We start from the raw sequence: 9,083 nt of genomic DNA, 5'->3' as shown, positions 1-9,083 counted from the left end.
GAGAGATGAGAGGAGAGAGAAGAGAAGAGGAGAGGAGAGGAGGGGAGGGGAGGGGAGGGGAGAGGAGAAGAGAAGATGAGAAATGAGAGGAGAGAGGTGAGAGATGAGAGGCGAGGAGAGAGAGAGAAGAGAGGAGAGAGAAATGAGGAGAGAGAAGTGAGAAAGACAGGAAAGAGATGAGATGAGAGGAGAGGAGAGAGGTGAGAGGAGAGAGATGAGATGAGATGAGAAGAGAGAAGTAAGGAAGGGGGAGGGGAGAGAGAGAGAGAGAGACAGAGAGAGAGAGAGAGAGAGAGAGAGAGAGAGAGAGAGAGAGAGAGACCATACACAAAACTAATGACTGGTTGAAACATTTCATCTTCAGTTGATGAACACCAGGAGTTGTTTTTAAAACTTTGATCATGACATTGCCTATTAGTCATCAGTTCCTTTTGGCCAAACAGCATATGGAACAGCCTGGGAGTTTAGTAAGAGTCCTGTAACTTCTAACTAGTCGTTCAATCTCTCTGAGCATCTTGCCTCATGTGACAAAAGTGGGTTAGGTTTACCATAGGAGGATATGTGTGTGAAAAAACACTTTACAAAATGAGAAGTATATCTCAAAGTCTGCTCATATTCCTCCCTAGTCGATGCTTCAAACTTGGTGATCTATCATTCTTTGATTGCTCACTTTTCACTTATAGCATAGAATTACTCGAGTATTTGTGTGCACATCAGCACATGTATATTTTAGCTCCTCAATTTTCACCAGATTCTCATAAGGGCTGTGGCTGCTGAACAGCCTCAGCATTGCTGGTCTACCTAGAGCATGTTTGGGTGTGTGGGTAGTGTCTTACTTATTTTTATATCCTAATATCTGAGGTACCATGAGATGAAAATAGTAAATTTGCTACATTAATAAATATCAAAATGGCTATGCAGGGGTCGAGGAGATGGCTCAGCGGAATAAGCGCTTCCCTGGCAAGCTCAAGGGCCTGAGTTCAATCCCCGGTTCTGCCAAAAAAAAAAAAAAAAAAAAAAAAAGGCTATGCATTACAATGACAAATATCAACATTCAAAACAAATTTGGCTTCATCTAAGGAATGACACTAAATTTTGGCGAAGCCTGTCACTGGCTGTCAGACGAAGTGCCAAATTAAGAAGGCCCTGCACAATTTTAATCAAGCAATTTAAAAAGCTCACCCTTTCTTTCTCTGTGTCTTTAACCAACTTGGGGAAGCTTTTTTTTTTTCCTCCTCTCTTGATGAATATGCAGATGGTTTTGTTTGTTCGATCGCGTCAAGGTTGAAGGCTGCCCTGTCACGCAAAGCTCTTCCAGACTCGGTGCGCACGGAAGGGATCTGGCGCACACGTGCGTCCTGCAGAAGCTCCTCTGGAGAGCAGTGGCTGTGGGGAGCACGCTCCAGCCTTGTGGCGCCCGTCCAGCGCCTGTGCTGCCTACAGGTGTTGCTTTCAAAAATGCGAATGTGGTAATGACAAAGCTTTCCAGGCCCAATGACAAAGTTGAGCTGTACGCCCCACAGAAGAGGGATGGAAGAGTGTGAGGACCTGCTCCTGTGAGGCTGTAGCACTCCAGGAGGTAGGAGTCTAACATTGTACATCACATCATTGCTATGATATTACAAAACTGGAGAACAACTTTCCTATCAATAAGAGGCAGATTAAAAGGATTACTATGTACACTAATAATATTCAATAAAATGGATAAATGCACTGAAGTATTACTGTAGGCTAAGATGTACTTAAAGTGAAAAGTTGATTTTTATTTTCTTATTTTTTATACTGGAAGTTGAGCTCAGGACCTTGCCCTTGCCAGGAAGGTGTTATGCCACTGAGCTATAGCTCCAGCCTGAAAAGTTGTTTTCTTTCGAAAAACATTTCATTTTTAAGTCCTTACAGACTTACTAGTTAGTGAAAGAAAAAAGGAGCATAGTAAATTTTACTGTACTACAGGGTATTTCTTTGTACCTAGCTTTTACCAATGGTACATTTAAAATATGTAAGAAACCTGAAGTAGGATACAGACTAGTATACATGGCAGAATTCTGTTTGTATAAAATTAAGGACTGAAGCTAGAGATATAGCTCAGTGGCGTAAGTGTCTGCCTGGCAAGTACAAAGTCCTGAGTTCAATTCCCAGTACAGGAAAAAAAAATAAGGACTAAGATGCAGTATGTATGTAGGCCAACTCCCCATAATGATTGTGTATCATGTTATTATGTAAAATGAATGTGTTAATAAATTTAAAAAATAAATTCCAAATAAAAAAGTAAATATGTCAAATTGTTAGCAGTGTGCATCTCTGGAGGATGGAATATAACCTGCTGCAGGAAGATAAAAGGAACTTTGACTTTTAAATTTATAAACATCTGTACTACTTAATGTAGTGCTCTAGGTTTATAAAAATGGGTATATTCATAATAATAATAAGTTTAGAATTAGAGAAATAGAGGGGCTACAAGGACAACCAATATTTTGGCCCTAGCCCTTCAAGGTCAGTGTGGACTCAGCATATAAGAGAACCTGTGCTGTGACATCCTGTAACTCAGTGGTGTTCCAAATTTTCTGATCAAGGAGAATAGGGGGCCACAGAGGAAAGTGATCAATGATGTACAATGTGCCTAAGGAGAGTCACCTAGAGAGAAAAATTCTCTCAGGCTTTTACAGAGAGCAAATTGATCAAACAATGGCCATGACTCATCCAGATGACAGACATGGACAAAAGATCTACAAGGTGCTGTATATGGTTCAGGGTAAATCCTGAGGGGATTTGACTAACCTTGTCAGATACGAAAGTTACATTTTTAGTTACATAGGTCTTGATTTAACTGAGTCTTAACCATCCAGCAGAGAAGCATAACCATGAGTTCTAAAAAATAAAGATATATATATATATTTTTTTTTCAATTTATTTTTTTTAAATTTTTTTATTTTTTTTCAGAACCGGGGATTGAACTCAGGCCCTTGTGCTTGGCAGGCAAGTGCTTATTCTACTGAATCATCTCCCTGGCCCCTCAAGTAAAGTTATATTAATATGCTGATCTGTAAAATGTTCAAATCAACAACTTTGGACAATTGCCAGTTCTGTTGATAACTCACTGCTATTGTGCACTATTGGACTATATTGGGTTATTTTGCTGAATTCAAGTACCTACAATATTTTAACTCTCATCAAGTATGAAAAGGTCCTTTAATGACTTCTCCAAATACAGCTTCTTTAGCAACAATGGAACACCAAAACAAAACAAAAGAGGGGGATATAAATAAAGGACCGTTTTGCAGTGAGAAAAATATATATGTATATACAAAATAGTTAGGATAGATATATAGCTACCTTCTCTGAGTTCAATGAAAAGAATGGTTTGTACTAATATTGTTCAGACAAGAAATCATGTCCTCATCTTGTCCTCTGAATAACCACTATGAAGATAACAATATGCAATGTACTAATTATTGTAACTGTCCTACTAACCTATTTTGAAACTGTTTCATTGCTATTTTATTTTCTCATTAAAATGAATAAGAAGATAAAGCCATTTAAAAAGAAAGAAAGAAAGAAAGAAGGGTTAACATTCAATTATTTGTCCATACTCACACAACTCTGTTATTCTGAGCAACAGATTTCAAGATAAATACAGCTAATACAATAACCATTGTTTGTTAGCTATTACTGTTTTGAAAATCTGTAATATATGTATTGTTGTATGTTACCCTGCTTCTTTGTTTCTGCTATTTGTTTTTACTCTTCAAAATAAAATAAAATTTAAAAAATAAATCTAGGAGAATCATTTCAATGATGCAAATTAATTCAGGCTTTAGAAAATTATTTTAAGTTTTAAAAGAAAAAGGAAGCTGCAAAGCAGGACTGTGTTATTGACACTGAATGCTTGTGACCCTAGAAATCACAAAGGCATCCCTTGGGGAACATGTCCTATGTACACTGTTTATGAACCACAGAATGTATTTTCATTATTGCATGGGTGGTTGGGTGCTGTAGGCCAGGCAAGAAGTACATCCTTGGCAGTCAGGACATAATTCTTCAAGGCTATATTTTCTCTATGTAAATATAGTTTTACTGGCAGAGTTATGTTTTGTGCATTTTTTTCTCAGTCAGCTTTCAAGCAGGCACGAACCTCTACTAGCTGGAGCTCAAATCGTGCCTTGGTATGCGATCTTGACTACTTTAAGCTCTCTGTTTCCCCATATGCTTTTTATCAACCTTTATCCATTTTGCAACTATTTGAATTATCTGGTGCATGATCAAAAAGTCATTCACAGCTGTATTGTGCTAGTCAGTGGTGGCTGACGAGCTTTTCCATACCATTTCTCCTTAAAGTTCGCTGCATGCCTTTGTGCTCTTCAGCCTATCGATTTGGAGTGGTCCCAAATTCCATAGGCCATTCCACTGTGGATAGGAGAATGGGGACGGGAGAAGGAAAGCAGGCCACTGCTGCGGGATGGCTGGGGCGTGCGGCACAATCCTCAGTTGGACACTGCTGATGTATTCAAATGTTTGTTTATTGGGCAATTTATCTCTGGCATGTTAGGGGGTTGTTAATGGCGTGAGGAGTAATTGCTGTTTCTGTGATTAAGCTGAAGTGAACACAGGCGCATAGTTAAAAAGACATGGTATTTATATGATATTCATTAAGTTGTATAAATAATGTTTTTCCTTGAATGCTAACCAGAGGCATATGAATCATTCATAGTGTTTATGTGACTGACTGAATGTTGATTTCTTAAGCAAAATTAGCAAAGAAAATTGATTCATACGAAGAATATTGTTGTTTCTACTTTCTGTTTTGCAGAACAGCCTGAATTAAAGAAAACCAAAAATCTATTTTGCAAGTTACATTAGTAACAGTCTCATTCCCCAAAACACACACAGAGAGACACATACACAAACACACACACACACACAGATGCATGGACACACACATAGGTATATTTAGTCATTCATTCATGCATGCACGGGTCAGTTCATCCATTTAGTCAACACTTACTGCAAGTCAGTGATGTGCCAGGCCCCACATAGTTAAAGCTGAGCATATAATCTTGAGCAAAAATAGACCCAAGCTTTGTTCTGACAGTTTACAAAATCTAGGGTGGAGACTATAATGAATAAAGAATCATCCAAATGGTTATATAACTGTCAAACAAGTCAAGTGCTCTGAGGGAAAAGAGTAGGTTCTCTTGAGAACATAGAAGATGAAAGCAAGCCGACCTGGGAGGGCCAGGGTAGGCTTTCCTCCAAGCGCAGCGCTGCACTGAGCTCTGAAGGGTGACTGACGCTAACCGGGTAGAAAAGCTTGGGAGAGTCATGGGCCCTTGTTGAGTTCACATGTGTGGGCGTGTGTGTGTGTGTGTGTGTGTGTGTGTGTGTGGTGTGAATGGCCCAGTCCTGGATACTATGTGTGTAAAGGCTCTGGGATGGAGGCACGACAAAGTGTCCAGGAATTAGAAAAATGACAGGTGGCAGGACCACAGAGAAAAAGTTTAGTAATTAAGGCTGAAAATTCCTAAAAGAAGACCCATAGCATTCAGGGCACTGAAACCCACAAGAAGAAATACATGCAGAGGAGCAGGTTGCCCTTCCCTTACCCCTGTGCATAAAGTAAAAAAGAAATGTCTAAAACTCATAGGGAGCTCTTTTATATTTTAAATAACAGACGTTAAAAATTTCCATACTTTTGTTCAAGATCTTATATTCAACAATAACAAAACAAATCCCAAAGAGATCTTTTAAAAAATGAGCATTTCATTTATTTTTGTCAAGTGTCCTTCACAGGCCCCTTTATGAGACTGAGGCACTTAGATGAACACGACCACCCTGCAGCCTTCAGGCAGGAAGCATGAAGCACCCAGCTAGACACTCAGGCTGTCCCAGCTTAACGTCTATTTTGGACTTTTGTTGTGTTTTCAGAACTACTAGAAACTTCGACCTATGGAAGAAAATGGAAAATGGCAGTCAATAGAAACTGGAATGTTGCACACTGACTTAGAACAGTGACAATTCACAGGAGTATTCAGATGCAAAACAGGCATTTTTTTTCTTGACTAGTTTGTAAAATTTATTTTTATTTTTATAAGAAAAATTTCCAATGTGCTAACTCAGTGCATACTTGTAATGCAGAATAATTCTGTATGTTTTGGAGAATTGGTACATGCCATCTCCCTGTCCCTCTGTGATCCTTTTCCTCACTTCTAAGAATCTACCTTCTAAGTTCCTATCACCTCGCCTTTATTTTGTTCATTCATTTATCTATATTTTAGGCTTCTTGTGTAAGACAAAACACATAATATTTAACTTTCTGTGTCTGGCTTGGCATAATGGTTGTAAGTTCCAACAACCCTTTTCCAGAAAGTGACATTAGTTTTATTTTTTAGGACTAAATGACATTCCATTGCATTTATATACAACATTTTCTTTATTGACTCATCTATTAAGAGGGATCTAGGTTGTTTCCAGAGTTTGGCTATTGTGAATTGCGCTGCTATGAACATGAGTATGCAGCGTCACTACAGTATGATCTCTTTAATTCTTTAGGGAATATAATCAGGAAGTAGAACTAGCTCCAACGGAATTTCTATTTTTAGTTTTTCGAGGTATCCCCATGCTGATTTTGGTAGTAGCGTTTCTAGCTTACATTCCCACCAATGGTGGAAAAGTATTTCTTTTTTTTCCCCCTTGTGTCTTTACCAGGATTCATCATTTTATTTTTTCTTGATGATAGCTGTTCTAACTAAGGTAAGATGGAATCTCAGTTATTTGGATTTGTTTTCCTAGCAGCTAAAGTTGCTGGACTTTTTTCGTGTACTTACTGGCCATTTGTGCTGCTTATTTTGAGAAGTGTGTAGTTTGTTCATTTGCCCATTTTTATTGAGTAATTGTTTTTGAGGTTGATTTTTGACTTCTTTACATAGTCTCAGTATGAATCTTTTATCAGAAGAGTGGCTAGAAATTTTCTTTCACATTCTGGAGGCTGTCTTTTCAGTCTGCTGACTGTTTCCTTTGCCATTAAAATTCTGATGCAATCTCATTTGTTGATTTTGATATTAGTTCCTCTGCTATTATAGTTCTATCCAGGAAATCTTTGAACCTATGGGTTCAAGTGCTGTGCATATCTTATCTTCTAGCAGTTTCAAACTTTCTGTTTGTATATCTAGGTCTTTGAACTATTTTGGTTTGATTGATGTATAGGATAATAGAGATCTATTTTCAGTCATCTGAAAGTGGAGTTCCAGTTTTACCAGAACCAATTGTTAAAAAGGCTGTCTTTCTTGAACATATGTTTTTGGCCCCTTTGTAAAAAATCAGATAGCTAAAGGTGCATGGAGTTGTTTTTCTATCTTTTGTCCTATGCCATTGGTCTACATGTCTGTTTTTCTGCCAGTATTTTGTTGTTTTTGTTTCTGTAGCTTTGTAATATAACTAAAAATCTAGTATTGGGATACCACCAGCTCTGCTCTTTTTGCTTAGAGCTCTTTTGGCTATTCTTGGTCTTTTCTGACTCCGTGTAAATTTTAGGATTTTTTTTTCCCCCAGTGCTATGAAGAATGTTGGTATTTTAATAGGGCTTACATAACATGTATAGGTTTATTTTTTTTATCTGATCATTTTAACAATATTAATTCTGCCAATCCAAGAAGAAGGACTGTTTTTCCATTTTCTGATGCCTTCTTCAATTTCTTTCCTCATACTTTTCATTATGGTGGTCTTTCACCTTTGTGCTTAGGTCCATTCCTAGGTATTTGATTTTTTGGAAGCCATTGTAAATGGAATTATTTTTCTGATTTCATTATGGGTGTATAGAAATGCAATTGACTTTTGGGGTCCTGACTCTGTTCTGAAGTTCCTTTTTCTTGACAGGGTGGATGGAACTGACTGCGATGCTGTCATGGAACCCTAATAGAAATATCAGGAGGCGAAAAGAGGAAGCGCTGTAGAAAGCATCCTCACAAGCCTGCTACCAATCGAGTCTCACGGTTACTAGCAGCAGCCATTTTACTTTCCTGTTTCTAGTCAGAGAATCTTGCTATTTGGAAAATCAGGCTTGGAAGCCTGCAGCTGTTTTCTCCTCACAACTAGGAAACAACTTGGAGATAGTCACTTAGTCTAGTTGAATTGCACTGGACGGCTGAGGAAAGAAACTTCATCTTTTTTCTTCTTTATGTATTTGGCACAGGGTCTCGCTAAGCAGCTTGGACTCCTAGTGCAACTCCTGTCTTCAGCCTCCCCAGCACTGGGATTGCAGGCATGTGCCACCACACCTGGTTTTGGTGAACAGCTCAGTGAGCCCCAGGATGGGGCTGGTGTGGCGTGTGGTGCTGGGGATTGAACCCTGTTCCCTACACTTGAGGAAATTCATCTTTAAACAGCTTTGTTAGAGTGTGTCTACAATACATATTAAATCATTCATCATGGGGAATTTATGTATGTCTCGTATCTCTATCCTCTATATATCTTAGTGTTTTTTATTTCCTCTTCCTCACCTCTCCCCCATCTCCCCCATTCCTAGAAGCTTTTCCCATCTCTACAGAGTTTCTCTCCCTCTCCATCCTCCACATCAAATCTCATCAGCTTTATGTCATAAACCTACCTGGAACCCACTTCTTGTCACTTCTGTGTCTAAGCTACACCCTTTAGCATCCTACAAACATCAGACAAAGGTCCCTCCTTCATGCTTTTAAACACTTATCTCACTTCATTTGTGTGATTCCTTCCTTTGTTATTCTGTTAATTTATTTTCTTTTACATTCAACAAATATTTATTGGGGACTTACCTTGGGCCAGACATTATTCTAGTCACTAAGTGACATAACAGTGACAAAAAAGAGAAGATCTCTTCTCCCATGCAGTTGACATTTGAATGGGCACAAACAGGTATCACTGAATAAAGTGCACTAGAAATAGCACTGACCGTCTAGTCAGGATGACAGACACTCATTCCATCATCCCTTCCATTCACAGCATGAACTTAAAACACAAATCGGACCTGGCCAGTCTCAGCTGAAAAATCTCAATGTTGCCTTTAGAATAAAGTACAAGTTGTAGACATGGCTCTACCATGTTGAAAAGTAAGA

This window comes from Octodon degus, unplaced genomic scaffold, assembly GCF_000260255.1.
Source record: "Octodon degus isolate 3935 unplaced genomic scaffold, OctDeg1.0 scaffold00185, whole genome shotgun sequence".
Lineage (NCBI taxonomy): Eukaryota > Metazoa > Chordata > Mammalia > Rodentia > Octodontidae > Octodon > Octodon degus.
This window is presented reverse-complemented; position numbering follows the sequence as displayed.